This window comes from Microtus oregoni, unplaced genomic scaffold, assembly GCF_018167655.1.
Source record: "Microtus oregoni isolate MIOR12 unplaced genomic scaffold, Mior012 000006F_ref0000085, whole genome shotgun sequence".
Taxonomy (NCBI): domain Eukaryota; kingdom Metazoa; phylum Chordata; class Mammalia; order Rodentia; family Cricetidae; genus Microtus; species Microtus oregoni.
The window spans coordinates 52,808,529-52,825,674 of NW_024543065.1; the positions used below are offsets into that span (position 1 = coordinate 52,808,529).

Consider the following 17,146-nt stretch of genomic DNA (forward strand, 5'->3'; position numbering starts at 1 on the left):
TAAACTGGTACAGCCACTATGGGAATCATTGTGGAGGTTCCTCAACAAGCTGAAAGTGGATCTGCCACAAGACTCCAGCTCCACCACTCTTGGACATGTCCCCAGGACACAGCATCTTACTACAGAGATACTTGCTCATCATGTCCGTTGCTGCTTTATTCATAAGAGCCAGAAATGGGAAATAGCCAAGATGCCCATCAAGTGATGAGTGGATAATGAAAATGTGGTTCATTTACAACAAAATAGTATTTGGCTGTAGAGAAACACGAAACTATACAATGATCAGGGAATTATATGGAGCTAGAAATGATCATCCAGCGCAAGGTAATGCAGGCCCAGAAAGACATTGCATGTTTTCTCTTCTATGTGGCTTTTACTCTTTCAATATGGGTGTTTCATTTACGACACCCACAGAGGTTAAGTAGCTGGTAAGGGACGGAGTGGGGGATCTTTCAGGGATGGGGATATAGCAAATAGTGCTATAAGACGTAGGTGGGAATTAGAACAAGAGGATTAAATGGGGAAGGGGTGACAGCACAGAGTAGAGGGGGAATGAGAGGAAGGATAACCAACACTGAAGGCCTTTTGAAAAGCCACACAGAATCCTACTACTGTGTAAGTGTCCTAAGACATATTCATGGGTTAAAGGGGTTTAAATGGCATTGCCATATAAGGAGGAAGACAACATCCAAACAGGCATCATATGCCACCCTTAAAACCGCCAGATCAAGAAGAGGCTACATCTTCTCAAGCTGGCCCATTGGGTCCCATAGACTGTCCCACCCCAAACATCACAGTCTTTTTCCAATGCCGTTCGTTGCCTTTCACAACTTGACAGTAAACCCGTATTGCTGAAGACACCACATTCTTGTGGTGAAGAAGAACATGAAGCAATCTAGCTGGTACTCATCCAGAAGCCTCACCTAGACTTACTAGTGTTCGCAGTGCTAGAAGGTGCTATGCGTGCTACTGGAGGAGAAGAGCAACCATCAATCAGTCTCACCCAGCCATGAGCCCTGTGAGTTACAGTAATGATCCACTTGCGAGATATGCCCACTGGTCCAATAGTGGCACGAATGTCTATGGATAACGAAGCATATTTTTAAAAATTGGATTTAAGGCCCACTCTGCACGTGTGTGTGTGTGTGTGTGTGTGTGTGTGTGTGTGTGTGTGTGTGTTATCTTTCTCCTTTACCTCTCTTCTGGAAAAACCATAGACACAGACACAGAGAAACAAAGAAGGTCCGACTCTGACTTGAGATCCAGAAGAGGATGCAGAACAGGTAGAGAAGACAGTAAAGCAGGGATCTGATAACACAGGAACACAGCTGTTAGTAGACATGTCTCCATGGACTCCTGAGTCTCACTGACTGAGGTGGTCACACTCTCCCTGTCTTGTTCTGCCTTTATCCTTTCTCTGTTTGAATGCCCTTTTCTGCCCCTTGGGTCATGGTGTTCTCTGTTTCCCTTTCTCTCCATCCTTCAACTCCCCAATCCCCTACCCCTACTCCTGCCTTCCTTTCTTCTCTGCATCTCTGTCCTTTCTCCATCCTCTGACCTCAAGGACTGAGATGCTTCTAGTATGTAACTGGTGTCTGGCAGGAAAGGTCTGTCTCTTTTATCATGATAAGCTTGCATCCTGTGCATCTCAGCAGGACTTAGGGGCCCTAATACCCCATTGGGTAGTGAATGTGTTCACACTGTTGCCTCTTTCTCTGTTAAAATGAGCAAACAACAGCTTGCAGCAGTAAACAAGCCTATGTTACTGACAGTCCTGATCTGGGTGGGGGTGGATAAAACAGAAGTGGGGAGGTCAAATAGAGACAAGCTGTTTCTGAGTCTAAAAGTCAAGGCTTCCAGAAATTGGCACACACAAACTCCTCTGGCCCCATGGGGTAGGACTAGCAGTACACCCGACCTTTGCACACTCATGGACTTGGCAAGACATCACTATAGACTTTATGAACCTACAACCTTGTTCTTACTGGGCAGCTCAGGACCTCATTCCACCCCCCAAAGAGCATAGAGCATGATGGGAAAGCATTGCATCCTTTGCACAGAATGATCTGCTTAGTCATCCACTGACAGAATAGTACTGCTGCCCCAACTGGACTTGAAAGTTTTTTAAAAAGCAGAAAGAGGACACAGACTTGGGTGGTTAGAGAAGGGGCGTGGTTCTAGGAGGAGCTGGCTGGAGGCTGTGAATGTGATTAAATTGCACGGTATGAAAATCTCAAAAAATAATCTTTCAAGTGAGGAAAATACCTACCTACGGTGCTGCTGTCCTCTGACATTTCTCAGTGGACACAGTAAAGCACAGAGTGGCTGACACCCTGCTCTGGGCCACTGTAGTCCAGAAGTAAAGTCGGGTGTCAGCCCTGATCAGTCTGGCTCAGAGCCTGCTAATGGTGAGTGTGAGGCAGACAGACAGACAGACAAGGACAGTGAGAGGTGAGGAGAGAGCGTTCTATGGGTTCTGTGGGTGGATAAGCAACAAAGAGACAGGGATATGAAAACATTGTTTTTACTACAAAAACACCAGATTTAAGTCTGATGGACCTGAGTCCACATCACAGTTCACTGTTTTGTTTGCTAAAGAGACCCAGGTAAGTGCCTACTCAGCTTTGAGCCTTAAATTTTCTCATCTGGAAAAGTAAGGGATGCTAATAGTACAGGTGCATCATGGGATGGAAACAAGTGCTGGAAAGTGCCCGACCTGGCTTTTTTAGTAGGTGCACAGTGTTATGCCCAAATCCGCAAGGTCCCCGCAAAAGCCAACAAGGAAAGCAAGAGTCCCATATGTAAAAACAAAGAGCCTTTATTTTAATCAAGTTCACAAACTCGGTCTCTCCTTGTCCAACATATTAGAACAACCAGAGAGCCTCAAGCTCAATTAGAACAGGGTTTTATAGTAGTAAAGGTCGGAGTGAGGGGTCTCTGAGGTTCAGGACCTCTGATTGGCTGACATTTGCCTAGGGGTGTCCTAGTGAGGTGCGCTGCCAAGTGATCCTATCTTCAGCGCTTAGAATGACAGGCACTTCCTTTGAATGGTCTGTTCTTGGGTGGGGGTCTGGAAACTCAGCTTGTGGTTCTTTCTGCAGCCAGGCATTGTCTCAGAGTAAACTATTGAGGCCCCAGCCTCCATTTTAATTTATGCATGGCCAGAGTCCCAGGTGATAATGGTTAAAAGTAAAGAACTTCCCTTGGGTGACCTGCCCAGACTTAGCCTATGGTCGCTGGCCACCACACTCAGTAAGCACCTGGTGCCATGCAGAAATACAAAGACATGGGAAGCTAGAGACAGCCTGAGAGAGACAAGGTTGACAGAGAGACAAGGGTGACAGAGCTGGGGCCTAGTGAGAGAGCTGGGGATAGGGGGGAGAGAGCTGGGGATGGGGGGAGAGAGCTGGGGATGGGGGGAGAGAGTTGGGGACAGGGGGAGAGAGCTGGGGACAGGTGAGAGGGATGGGGACAGGTGAGAGGGCTGGGGACAGGATTAGAGAGATAGGGCCAGGGTGAAGATGTTTTGTTAGCATGTGTGCCTGCAGCGTGTGTGTGTGTGTGTGTGTGTGTGTGTGTGTGTGTGTGTGCGTGTGTGTGTGTTGCCCTAAGAGGCTGGAAGAGTGAAACGTAGCTCCTAGAACTGGAGTCACAGATGGACGTGAGCCACCATATGGGTGCTCGGAATTGAACCAGGGTCGTCTGCAAAAGCTGCCATGCCACATCCATGGCTGTCTTGCCTGTGTGACAAAATGCCTCTCAGGTAGTAGCCATCTCAAAATGAGGGGCTCATGCTTCTTGGAGCTTGGCCCCCGGCGGTTCCCGGGCAGTCTGCTCGAGTTGAGGTGACTGATTAGCCTCAAAGACCTCTTTCACTTTGTTTCTGGGGATGGTTTCTTGCATTGACTCTGCTATCTTCTTCTTCTGTTCTATTTTTCTCTTGACAAAAACTTAATCTGTTCAAGGAACCAGGAGACATTCCCAATGGCTCCTTGAATACGGAGGAACTGATGCGTCAGTTCCCTCCCTTGATTCAGGCCATTAATGTTATGATTAAGACTCTGGCTCGCTCTCTGGGGGAATTTACAGATACCCTAGAACAGAAAGAGCTCATGATAGGAGATTTGGTCGAAGATTGGCAAATTATGAAGGAAAATGTATGGAATGGCATGAGTTACCATTTATGGAGAGGCTAGCCAGAATGAGAAACCCCTGGTACATATCAGATAGGAAAGAAAGGCAAGATATTCTTCATAACATGAAGCCAGCCATTCAATATTGGAACAAACCCTGGGGGTGGAATCCTGAAGAATGGTGTTTGGGTTACCTTGGTTACCTTGAGGGCAGATATGATTTAGGGCCATGAGAAAGCACAGTTAGTTGGTGGTGTGAGACGAATTTCAAAGAAAAGCTCTACCCACCTGGCCCTGACCACAAGACTTGCTGAGAATAATCAATTGTCTGTAATCATTTTTCTATGGAAACTTTTATGTCTGCCAACTTCCTTCTGTAATCTCTTAAAAGTGGATGCTTGAATTTTAGTAAAGTTGCAGCAGATTCAAATCACATTAGAGTTGTGTCTGTCTGTCATTTGCCGAATCCTGGGTTCTCCTAAGCCTTCACCCCTGTTCTCCCTCGGTCTTCGATCTCCAAGAGAGTCAGTCCACGGCACTGCCAGGGCTTTTAACTACTGAGCCATCTCTCTAATCCCTGACTTTGGACTTCTTAACTGATCGTGTAATATACCAGGCTGTTTCTCAACCCAGGGTGAGCCGGTCATGGCTTCCATCAACTACACAATCACAATGCAGCATCAGAGTGCCCTGCCATCAGATACATATTTTACCTCCAATGAGGTTATGGCCATTGGTTGCCTCATTCTAAGACAAGACACATCTGCAATTCATTGGCTGAGCTGGATAGACATCGCTATACTCACCTTGCAAAGGGAGAAGCCTGCAGGAACCCTGCTGGGAGAGAGCAGACCTCATAGCCCATGCTCTTACACCTTCTGTCCCTAGGCTGAGTAGGCTCTAGAGCTTTAGGGGACATATGCCAGGAGGCCACCTCTGTGTGCTGCCCTGGGTAGGCAGCCATGATCATCTGTGCCAACTCCTCCTGCAGAGACCACAGTTCCATCCTTCATGGCCCTGAGCAGTTCCAGGACCTGCTTCATTCCAACCTGAGAAGTTTCTAGTTACCAGTGGAGCTTTCAGGAGGAGCCCTGCCTTCTTGTCCTTCTCTGGACAGGTGTCCATGCTGAGTGACTCTGGGGAGCATTAAACCCTCTCTGTTCTTCCTTCTTTAGCATAAGCCAGTTCCTGTCTCCTTAGATGGCTCAGGTAACTAGAGAAAAGGGAAGACCATATCTGTTCCAGTCACACTTGTTCCTGAGCATGCCCAGTTCATTCAGGAGCTGCAGATTGTGCCAGGCAATGAAAACACCCAAAGGTATCAGTTAGAACAGTGTCCATTTGCTTTTTAAAAATCTAAATGCAAGCATACCCCAAATGCTCTAAATGAAAGCCCATCTAATCCAAAATAAAATAGTTTTTATAAGTTTTATTAGAGTTGTACAAAACTTCCATAACAATGCAAACATTAGGAAATAGTTTAATCTTAATGACCATGTGAAATGCAAACACTTGTTAAAAAGAAAGAAAAAGAGAAAAGAAATCAGGAGTTGGAGAGATGGCTCAGTGGTTAAGAGAACTGGCTGCTCTTCCAGAGGACACAGGTTTGATTGCCACCCCCATATAATAGCTAAAAATTATTTGTAATGTGACTGAAGAAACAACTCTCAGCAGCTCAAGAACCAAAGAGGAGGCATGAAGTCAGCAACTGATCACACAATAGATGTTTTTTTTTTCTTGAGAGAGCAAAACATAATTCGCTGGGGCAGGTAAAAAGGGAGAGACACATTCACATATGCGTGCACACATGCATGCACATACATCTCCAGCATGCCAGGGTCTCTCTTTTTCTCCTTACAGCTTATATACCCCAGCAATGTTGGAGGAGATCACTTGTTGGTTCCCAGCCACCTGACTAACTTCGACCCAAAATAATCACAAAAAAACTATATTAATTAAATCACTGCTTGGCCCATTACCTCTAGCTTCTTATTGCCTAACTCTTATATTAATTTAACCCATTTCTATTAATCTGTATATCACCACATGGCTGTGGCTTACCGGGTAAAGTTCCCAGCGACTATCTCCAGTGGCTCCATGGCTTCTCTCTCCCAGCATTCAGTTTAGTTTTTCCTGCCTAGCTAAGTTATGCCCTGTTATAAGTCCAAAGTAGTTTCTTTATTCATAAACGGTAATCACAGCATACAGAGGGAAATCCCACATTACCCCCCCCTTTCTATTTAAATAAAAAAGGAAGGTTTTAACTTTAACATAGTAAAATTACATATAACAAAACAGTTATCAAGGAAGAATTTACAATATTTATATCTACTTTATCTTTTATCATAATTAAGGAAAACTATAACTGTAAATTCTTCAAGTCCATCAAAGACTCCAGAAGGATATGATATTACCTAAGTAAACAGGAAGCATACTGTAAGCAACTTCCAAAGCTCTCAAATTGACAGAGACATCTTACTGCCTGGACAGTCACCCAAAGTTCTTCTGTACCATTGGGGCATCCATCTTCAGCCTTTAAGCCTATAGTAACCAGCAAACTTTTCCACAAAGCAGGAAATTTCAAAGACAGTTCTGCCTGGATTGGCAGTTTGCCAGTCACTTTCTTTTGTATTCTGCAGAATGTCTAGTAGGGTCTTTTATGAAGCAGGAACCCCAAAGAACTATGTCACCTTTAGGTAAGTTCAGCAGTCATTTCTTTATGGGTCCTGCATGTTCAGTCAAGTAGCCCAGGCAAGAACAGTTTCTTGCCCAAATCAATAACCAACTCCATAAGGAGCCTCTTCAATGCCCATAATCCTCTTGAAATAGCTGGTTCTGCCAGGAGCAGATGTGTCTCACTGTCATGAAAAGTCTTAAGTTCTTAAACATTTTAAATACCATATTCTGAAGGTCTCTGAAAGATTTGAAGAAGACCTTTCTAACTGAAATATATCTCTATACATCTAGAAAATCTAATATGACTACAAGCTTGACTATTATAGATGATTATCTATTAACTTATATTTCTTAATTATATATTGCATTTTAAATGAGCTGCACACAATACCTTAATCAAGAGCAGAAATATATATACACAGTATAACAAAATTGACCTTAAATTTGTATCAATAAACCAAGATCCATACCCTTGCAAATCTCTATAGCATATCCCCCTTTAAATGTAAAGAAACATTTATAGATAATATTTGAAAATATGGATTTAGTTCTGTCCAACCTTCTTCCTGCTGGGCAAAGTAATTTTTTGAAGGGTGCTTAAGGCAACCTTTCAAGGTGTTTTGGTCCATCAAACCACACTAGTCTGGAATTCTTTTACAGGTTCTCATCCTTTGTGGAAACAAAAGAAGAACCTCTTTTCCAAAACAACATATCCTTAGACCCATATGTTGAAATCAAGATACCTTTAAAATATACATGCTGGTTTAGCTTAGCAGCCCATACAATGAAGCATCTCTCTATACTTAGATCCTTCACAGTCAAAAAAAATCAAAGAAAACATGATAATATACATAATCCAGACTCTCTGTGAATTTTCCATCTGTACATGGCTTGTTTTTCTTTACTCCTTTTAATCTGACTATTTTGTTATATAACTCTCTGTACTCTTTTATGTCTCTCTCCCAAGCCTACATCAAATACTGTGACCCATTGTAGGTCTTTTTTATCTAGATTTGTCTTTATTGCATATCTGTCATTATTTTCTGACCAGAAGTGCTTCTTAAATGCTAAGCACTTCTTAAAAACTTAAGCTGCAGCATTACTTGGAGAAATATAGTACTTTCTGCTTGTTCCTCACAGCCCAGCATGGCAGAGCTGCTTGCTGCCATGAGAGCCATGCACAGTGCCCCATTCTAGGCACAGAGATGGTCCATGTTGCCACAAAGCAAGCTGTAGCACATTTCTCAAAACCCCCATTCAAATGCTAGGTGTCCTGGAAGAGCCAGAGGTCACGATGGCAGCATGGCCCAGAAAGCTGGCATTTCAAAATGACACAGCTTTGTTCCTGCTACTGCTGAAGCAGGAAAACCTCTCTTAAACGAGCCATGCCTCTGCTTGCTTCTAGCAAACAGAGCCCACCCAAGGAAATGCTGCTACCAACCTATGCTTAACTCTTTTCTTTTGTCTCTAGGATTCCTTTTTAAGCTTTCTCAGGTTTTACATGGATTTAGTCCACCACATTGGTGCACCAATTTGTTGAAGGAGACTGCTTGTTGGTTCCCAGCTGCTCAGCTAGCTTAGACCCAAAATAATCACACAGAAACTATGTTAATTAAATCACTGCTTGGCCCATTACCTCTAGCTTCTTATTGCCTAACTCTTACATTAATTTAACCCATTTCTATTAATCTATATATCACCACGTGGCTGTAACTTACTGGGTAAATTTCCCAGCATATGTCTCCAGCAGCTCCATGGTTTCTCTCTAACTCTACTTCCTTTCTCCCAGCATTCAGTTTAGTTTTCCCCACCTAGCTTAGTTCTACCCTGCAAAGCAGTTTCTTTATTCATTAGTGATAATCACACCATACAGAGGGAAATACCACATCACAGCAAGATCTTTCAAGCAGTACAAAAATCACAGTGTGGAAACTTTCTATTTTTCAGGTGAAGGACTACAATGAGTACAAGTGAAAAACAGAGTGGTGCTCATGACCCTTATGTGATTAAACCTTTTACGTATTACATGTGAAAAAACAAATGTTTCCAAAGATCAACCTACATTCCTATCTGAGCAACTTGTTATACATTAACAGAGTATAACCAAGCAAGAAATTTTTCTCAGCCAGTTCTTTTGCTGGAAGGCTGCATTTTAGTGTTACAAGAAAAGGATTGATCATTTTATTATTTAACTCAAAAGGGAATTTTATAAAAAATCTTATAAGAATCACAAATCTAGACTTTTATATATGAAAACAGTCACTATTACTTTAAGTCCTTAGGTTGTATGCCCATTTGCCAATAGATTTTTAATATATCATATCAGGAAGCTGAGGATGAACATGGCTACAAGTAATTAATCATCACCTTTGATCATGAACCCATTCTAGCAAGAAAGGTTCATCAGCCAGCAATAGTCAGGCTGCCATTGTTTTTCTTCCCTGACCTCAGTGAGTGCCTTGTGTATGTTTCTAAACTTTAAATTGCTCCCCAAGATTTTCTACAGCAAAGCCATAAACAAAAACATCTTAACCTAACTTTACTAACAATCTACATGTCTAGATTCTTTCCAAGAATGGAGATTGAAGCATAATACTGCCTCAGCAACAATGCTTGGGAAAAGTCAGTAATTATTATTTTAAATACCAGTAACAGTGACCAGTGAGGGGCTAGAAAACTCCTGAGAGTTTTCATACAACCCATAGATTATGAGGGACATGGTGACCATGAGGGAAATACGCAGAGCTATGGTCAATAACAGCATGAGGTCCTCAGAACACACAGTCCTAGGGCTCTGCTTCTCCAAAGCTCACCCAGCCTGTTTACGCTGACCCCCAGAGTGTAGTCCAGGCATGCCAGAGCTGTTTGCTGTTCCTCTTCCATGGCTCCCCGACACTGCAATTCCAGTTTCAAGGGATCCACTCCTCTCTTCTGACCTCCAATGAACAAGAACATATACATGGTACAGGTGCAAACTACACAAACATAATTGCACCAAACTCTCAAATACATAAAATATTTTTTCAAAGACAAGAGGCAGGAGAAGTGGCACACACCTGTAGTCCCAGATATTGAGAGACTGAGGAATTGTTGCAAGTTTACGACCAGTCTGGACTGCAAAACAAAAACCTGTCTCAAAATCAAAACAAAAGCATAGAGAAGGGGATGATGTAGATTTAAAGTAGATCCCCTGTCTAGAATCCTCCAGTGAGGGGCTGGGGTGTGGCTCAGTGGTAGAGCCCCTGCCTAGAATCCCCCAGTGAGGGGCTGGGGTGTGGCTCAGTGGTAGAGCCCCTGCCTAGAATCCCCCAGTGAGAAACTGTGGTTGCTCAATGGTAAAGCACCTGCCTAGGATGTGTGAAGCTCTGGGTTCAATCCTCACTACTAATTTTTTAAGCAGAATAAGAATACAAAATGAAAGCACAAGCTCTCTCCTGAGGGTAAGATCTACAACCTAGTGGCAAATATGATTTACGGTTTCATGTGTGTCCTTCTTAATCCTGTCTAAGTAAATATACACATGAATATTTCGACTAGTTATTCTGTGTGCATGTTACATGTACATTTGGGTCTGTACATATGAACGTGATATGGAGGCCAGGGCTTGACCTCGGGTGTCTTCCTCAACTACTCCTCACCCCATATCCGGTGCCACACTTGCCACAGCGCAGAGCCATTACCAGATGCTAACACCATGCTCCTGGGCTCCCCTACCATAACCCAATAACTTCTGGTACGATAAGCATACATCTATACACCCAGGATAGGGCCACCAGCAACAGACCAAAGAAACAACTCCACCTAGCTTGGTGAACCAATGAGTTTATGGGGGTGACTTACAGGCAGATAGATGAGTTATTGACAACAGCGTAGATAACAACTGCAGCACTGAAAAGTCCACCCCAGCATTGACTCGGGGAAGCCGCACCCCCCCCCCCCCCCCAGCTCTACACGGGCTGCAGGCAGCTCCACGAAGAATCTCCTCCGGTAGCAACCCCAGAGCTCTACACAGGTTGAACGCGGCTCCACGAAGAGTCTCCTCCGGCAGCAATTGTTTGCTGTTTCTATAACTTTGGCTAGGGGCTTTGTGACTCTGACAGCTTTTGGAGCATCTTGGGCGTAGTAAGTTTCGGTAGCTTTGGGCATCTTCCTCCAGGAGCGTTTGAATTCAGAGGCAAACGTTATTCAGCAAGCTCCACCTTTTTCTGTGACCCCTCCTTCCCAACTGCCCCTCAGTCTCCTCGGATTCCTACTTCCATAGTCAGCTGGGAACCGAGCTTGTCCTAAAGAGTCTCTGTCCCCGTCTATCTCTTTCCCTCACCGACATGTTCTGGCACTTCTCATCCACCTCTTTGCTGCCTCCTGGGACCCTGGATCTACAGCTCCACTGTGGTGGTTTGGAAAATTAGGAAACAACCTTCCTCAAGATTCAACAATACCACTTTTGAGTATATATCCAAAGGATGCTCAATTGTGCCACAAGGATATGTGCTCAACTATGTACATAGCAGCATTGTTTGTCATAGCCAGAACCTGGAAACAACCTAAATGCCCTTCAACTGAAGAACTGATAAGGAAAATGTGGTATACTTACACCATGGAGTACTACACAGCAGAAAAAAATAACAACATCTTGAATTTTGCAGGCAAATGGATGGAGCTAGAAAACATTATATTGAATGAGGTAACCCAGACACAGAAAGACAATTATCACATGTACTCACTCATAGGTGATTTTTAAACATAAAGTAAAGAAAGCCAGCCCACAAATCACAATCCCAGAGAACCTAGACAACAGTGAGGACACTAAGAGAGACATATATAGATCTAATCTACATGGGAAGTAGAAAGTTGAAAAAGACAAGATCTCCTGAGTAAATTGGGAGCATGGGGACCTTCGGAGAGGGTTTAAGGGAAGGGGAGAGGCAGGGAGAGGAGTAGAGAAAAATTTAGAGCTCAATAAAAATCAATAAAAAAAAAAGAAAAGAACTCAAAAAAATAAAAATAAACATCCCTATTGCAACAATCCCATTTACTTGAACAAGTATCACAGGCAGACACATGAATGGGAATGTGAACTCACAATGCTGCCTCTTCCTGTCCTTGGCTGAGACGCCAGGATCATCAGGCACAGTGATGTGCCAATATCAGGACAAAAGCACAGTGAACTGCATAACTGCTTATGCCTTTTACCATGGAAACAAGAGAAAGTCTCTCTGGTTGAAATTCATGGATATCTATTAGATAGTAATAGACATACTAAGAACAGCCTAAATGGAAGATGCTGTCTAGTCAGTTATACAGCAGGCCTAGACTGGTACAAGCCAGGAAGCCCCCGTGCTGGTGGAAGGCTAAGAAGAAAAAGAAAGGAATGACAACCAAGCTAACCAAACTGAAGCTTATCTCTTGCCTAGAAGTTGTGGTATTAGTAGTGTTTATGTAGGAAGTAATAAAACTTGGAAGACTGGAGCTTGCCTCACTGCAAACATTTAAAAAAAGAAAGAAAATGCCCCCAAGGGAGTGCCACTGCCTTTGAGCAATGGGATTAAAGGCGTGTGCCACCACCCAGCTGCCAGCACCAACCCTCTTTTGATTTATGTTTTAGAGAGAACTTTCGATCTCTCTGTGCCCAGGGAGCTGAAGGTACCTGCAGAGGAAGAACCCCATAGTCACTCCCAGTGTCTCCATGAGACCCACCCCTCGGATCCCACGGAAGCTGGGTGCCAGGCCTTGGCTCCCACACGTGTTCTTGCTGTGAGCCAAGGAATGTTCAGCAGACACAACTTGACCCTGCCTCTTATGTAACTCAGTCACCTAGCAAAGGGCGCCTGGCACAGGACGTGACTTGGAAACCGGTTTCATAACATCTGCCCACTGCTGGCCCCTGCCAGCCGTGACTTTATTGCAGAAATGACTTTTAGATTGTCTTCCTGCCCTGGCTTAATTACTGACAGTCCGTCTTTCAAAATAATTCCAGTGTGGCCAATCATACGGTCCCTAGTTAGTGCAGTCTAATTTGATTTTACACCATGTGTTCCCTTTAAGGAAAAGCAGGGCTGCGAACTTCAAAGAGTTCACAGCACAAGCAGGTCGCGTCTTAGAAGCACAGCTCTCCCAGGACACAGAGAGCCCACCTTTATTAACTGTTCATTCTGGGCCAGATGACGTGGAAAATGTTTTGTGGTCATCTGATCCTGGGATTGTTTTCATGTTTTTTATTTTGTGTTCCAATTATTTATTGTGTGCTAAGGTTGCAGGCAGAGATCAGAGGACAAACTGTGGACTCTATGCTCTCCTTTCACTGTATGTGTCTGAGGGCTTGAACTCAGGGAGTCAGGCTTGGCAGCAAGCGCCCACACCCACTGAGCCATCCCGTCAGCCCCTTTCCATCATGTTTAAGAGATCAGTTCTCAGACTCCATGTTAGAGATGTGGAGGGTGAGGTCAGAAAGTAGAAAAGTCAGACTTTGTAAGGCCTCGTCACAGTTCTGCGCCGGGTCTTGCTTTGTTGAGGGCTAGCTGTTTAAAACTCCAGAGACCACTGTGGAGAGAGACACTAGCATTTCTAGCACTGAGGAAGAGTCAGGAGAAGCAAAAGTTCAAGATTACCCTTGGCTATGAAGCAAGTTCTAGGTCATCCAGGGCTACATGAAACCCCATCTAAAATAAATAACTATTGACAGAAAATGCCTTGTTCTCAGGGTTGTTTGGAAACAGACAACAACCAAGATAAGGGGTGCCGCAGTATCTCAAAAAGGAAAGAGGGTGCACAGGTGATGGTGAAGGCGGAGACGGTGGGAACACAGAGGTGAAGCCTCCCTGACAAGGGGAGGAATGGAATGAAGACCTAAGGGACGTGATGGTGGGAAAGACTTGGACCTTTGAGGGAAAGTATTCTGTGAAGAATGAACAACCAGCACAAAGGCCCTGAGATGAGGGCCAGAGCTGTGGTGTGTCCAGGATCCAGGCTGGACTTGAGTGGCAGGGAGGAGAAGGGAAGGGTGAGACAGACAGAAGGACCCAGGGCCTTTATCAGTCATTGAGTAGTAGGCTGTAGGCTGTAGACGTCAACGGGGTCCCTCAGACTACAGAACCCACTTTTGTTTTTAAGATGAGGGTCTCATGGAGCCCACACTAGCCCCAAACTTGCTATGTAGCTAAGGATGGTTTTGAACTCCTGCTTCTGTTTCTCAAATGCTGGGATCACAACGTGAGCCCCCAAACCCTGCTTACAGGTGCAGGGTTTCATCCATGATAGACGAGCATTCTCCCAGCGGAGCCCCAGCCCCAGCCCTGGAGCTCACTGTCACTACAGCTTGCTTTGTCTTCCAAACAACCCAGCAAAGGTCCCTCTTCACCCTGTGTAAACACGGTACCACCTGCGCTGAGTGTTTGCTCACACTGTGTGTGGCCACTATCCTGAAAGTGTTAGAGGTGGCTAATGTCACCCTGCTTAGAATTCCGGGGGACAGTTCTGGGAAGGGGAGGAACTTGCTGCCAAGTTCACGCAAGAACTTGGAAAGAAGAGGAAAGAACAAAAGCAGGGGCCTCTGTGTTGATGTTCCTGTGGGCGGGTCTCCTTGGAACAGTCTTTGGAGAGTAGATAAATACTCCAGGCAATAAACTTTTAATCTGCTAGGGAATTTATCTTGCAGCAAAGCCCTGAGGTCAGAATACGTACTCAGGGCTCATCAGCACTACCTGAGGCTGACTGGACTGAGCCATGTTATCTTCCAAAAGACTTCAGCCTTCACTCCGTGCCTTCCTAGGAGGACACTATGCTTTAAGAGGTCTTGTTCCCGAGAGGGTCGTGTCCAGGAAGTTTGGTCCCCAATGTAATGGTATTGAAAGATGGGAGACCTTTATGAGACAGGAGAGAGCCTGGCATGGCGGTGCAACCCTGTAGCCCAAGGACAGGGATGTCAGAGACAAGAGGATCATCCATGAAGCTGAAGCCAGCTAGGGCTGCATAATAAAACCCTATCTAATAACAGGCAGGAAAGCAAGGGAGAAAGTTCAGTTACGAGTAGGTTCAGTTCCCAATCCCTATACAAGTTTTGTCACTACCTATGTTGGACTCTAGCATCCAAACACCGAGGAGGAGTCGCCAGAGACCACCTCACACACCACAGCCGATGCAAAAGCATGAGGATTTTATTAATTCTGTCATGACAGGGTCCCTCAGCATTCGGGAAGCCGAGAGACCCCGAATAGCTGGTACAGTCTACTTTTAAAGGGGCCACAGAAGCAAGGGGGGTTGTTCTTTGACTATTCTGATTGGCTTATTCGAAAGGGCTATTACCAATAATTGACTGGAGAGCTGTTGCCAGATCAGATGAGGTAAGAGGTCATTTTGACCCCATTTCCCAGGGGACCGAACCAAAACATACGTATATGGGTAATTGTTCAGGAACTGAGTACGTGTGAGTGTAGCTGTTAGGTCCTTGGTTCCCAGGGGAGGAGGGGAAGCACTATGGCATAGAGGCTGAGAGGATTCAGAATTGTCAAAATGGCTTCAGGATTGTCTTAAAGTCTTACACCTACTGTAACTCCAGCTCCAGGAGATCAAATGCCCTCTTCTAGCCTCTAAAAGCACTTGCACTCACTTGCACACACACACACACACACGCCTGCACGGATAATTTATTTTTGTTAAACAAGTATTTATTTGGTACACTATCACTTTAAATATTTGAAGCATAGAAAATTGGATTTTCTTTATAGAAAAAAAAACACAAATTGAAATATCTTGAACAGCACCTATCATGCTCTTATTGTGTAACTTACAGAGCAAACATCTTTTCATCCTGCTTTAGAAATGGTGTCCTGTGATTTTCTTTTTTCTTTTTTTTTTTAATTTATTTATTTATTAAGGATTTCTGCCTCTTCCCTGCCACCGCCTCCCATTTCCCTCCCCCTCCCCCGATCAAGTCCCTCTCCCTCATCAGCTCGAAGAGCAATCAGGGTTTCCTGACCTGTGGGAAGTCCAAGGACCGCCCACCTCCATCCAGGTCTAGTAAGGTGAGCATCCAAACAGCCTAGGCTCCCACAAAGCCAGTACGTGCAGTAGGATCAAAACCCATTGCCATTGTTCTTGAGTTCTCAGTAGTCCTCATTGTCCGCTATGTTCAGCAAATCCGGTTTTATCCCATGCTTTTTCAGACCCAGGCCAGCTGGCCTTGGTGAATTCCCGATAGAACATCCCTATTGTCTCAGTGTGTGGGTGCACCCCTCGCAGTCCTGAGTTCACTGCTCGTGCTCCCTCTCCTTTTGCTCCTGATTTGGACCTTGAGATTTCTGTCCAGTGCTCCAGTGTGGGTCTCTGTCTCCTTTCATCGCCTGATGAAGGTTAATATTCAGGAGGATGCCTATATGTTTGTCTTTGGATTCACCTTCTTATTTAGCTTCTCTAGGAACATGAATTATAAGTTCAATGTCCTTTATTTATGGCTAGAATTCACTTATGAGTGAGTACATCCCATGTTCCTCTTTTTGGGTCTGGCTTACCTCACTCAGGATAGTGTTTTCTATTTCCACCCATTTGTATGCAAACTTCAAGAAGTCCTTGTTTTTTACTGCTGAGTAATACTCTAATATGTATACATTCCATACTTTCTTCATCCATTCTTCCATTGAAGGGCATCTAGGTTGTTTCCAGGTTCTGGCTATTACAAACAATACTGCTATGTACATAGTTGAGCATATACTTTTGTTGTATGATAGGGCCTCTCTTGGGTATATTCCCAAGAGTGGTATTGCTGGGTCCAGGGGTAGGTTGATCCCGAATTTCCTGAGAAACCGCCACACTGCTTTCCAAAGTGGTTGCACAAGTTTGCATTCCCACCAGCAATGGATGAGTGTACCCCTTTCTCCACAACCTCTCCAGCAAAGGCTATCATTGGTGTTTTTTATTTTAGCCATTCTGACAGGTGTAAGATGATATCTTAAAGTTGTCTTGATTTGCATTTCCCTGATCGCTAAGGAAGTTGAGCACGACCTTAAGTGTCTTTTGGCCATTTGAAGTTCTTCTGTTGAGAATTCTCTGTTCAGCTCAGTGCCCCATTTTATAATTGGATTGATTAGCCTTTTACGGTCTAGTTTCTTGAGTTCTTTATATATTTTGGAGATCAGACCTTTGTCAGTTGCGGGATTGGTGAAGATCTTCTCCCAGTAAGTGGGTTGCCTTTGTGTCTTAGCGACAGTGTCCTTTGATTTACAGAAGCTTCTCAGTCTCAGGAGGTCCCATTTATTCAATGAGGCCCTTAATGTCTGGTGCACGGATAATTTAAAACAAGGAGCTGGAGAGCTGGCTCAGTGGTTAAGAGCACTGGCTGCTCT

At 44.4% G+C, this 17,146-nt stretch overlaps 1 pseudogene; it reads left to right on the plus strand.

Moving 5' to 3' along the window:
- The window catches only part of LOC121449942, a 32,948-nt pseudogene extending 20,038 nt beyond the window's left edge, over positions 1 to 12,910 (plus strand).
- The last annotated feature ends 4,236 nt before the right edge of the window (positions 12,911 to 17,146 follow it).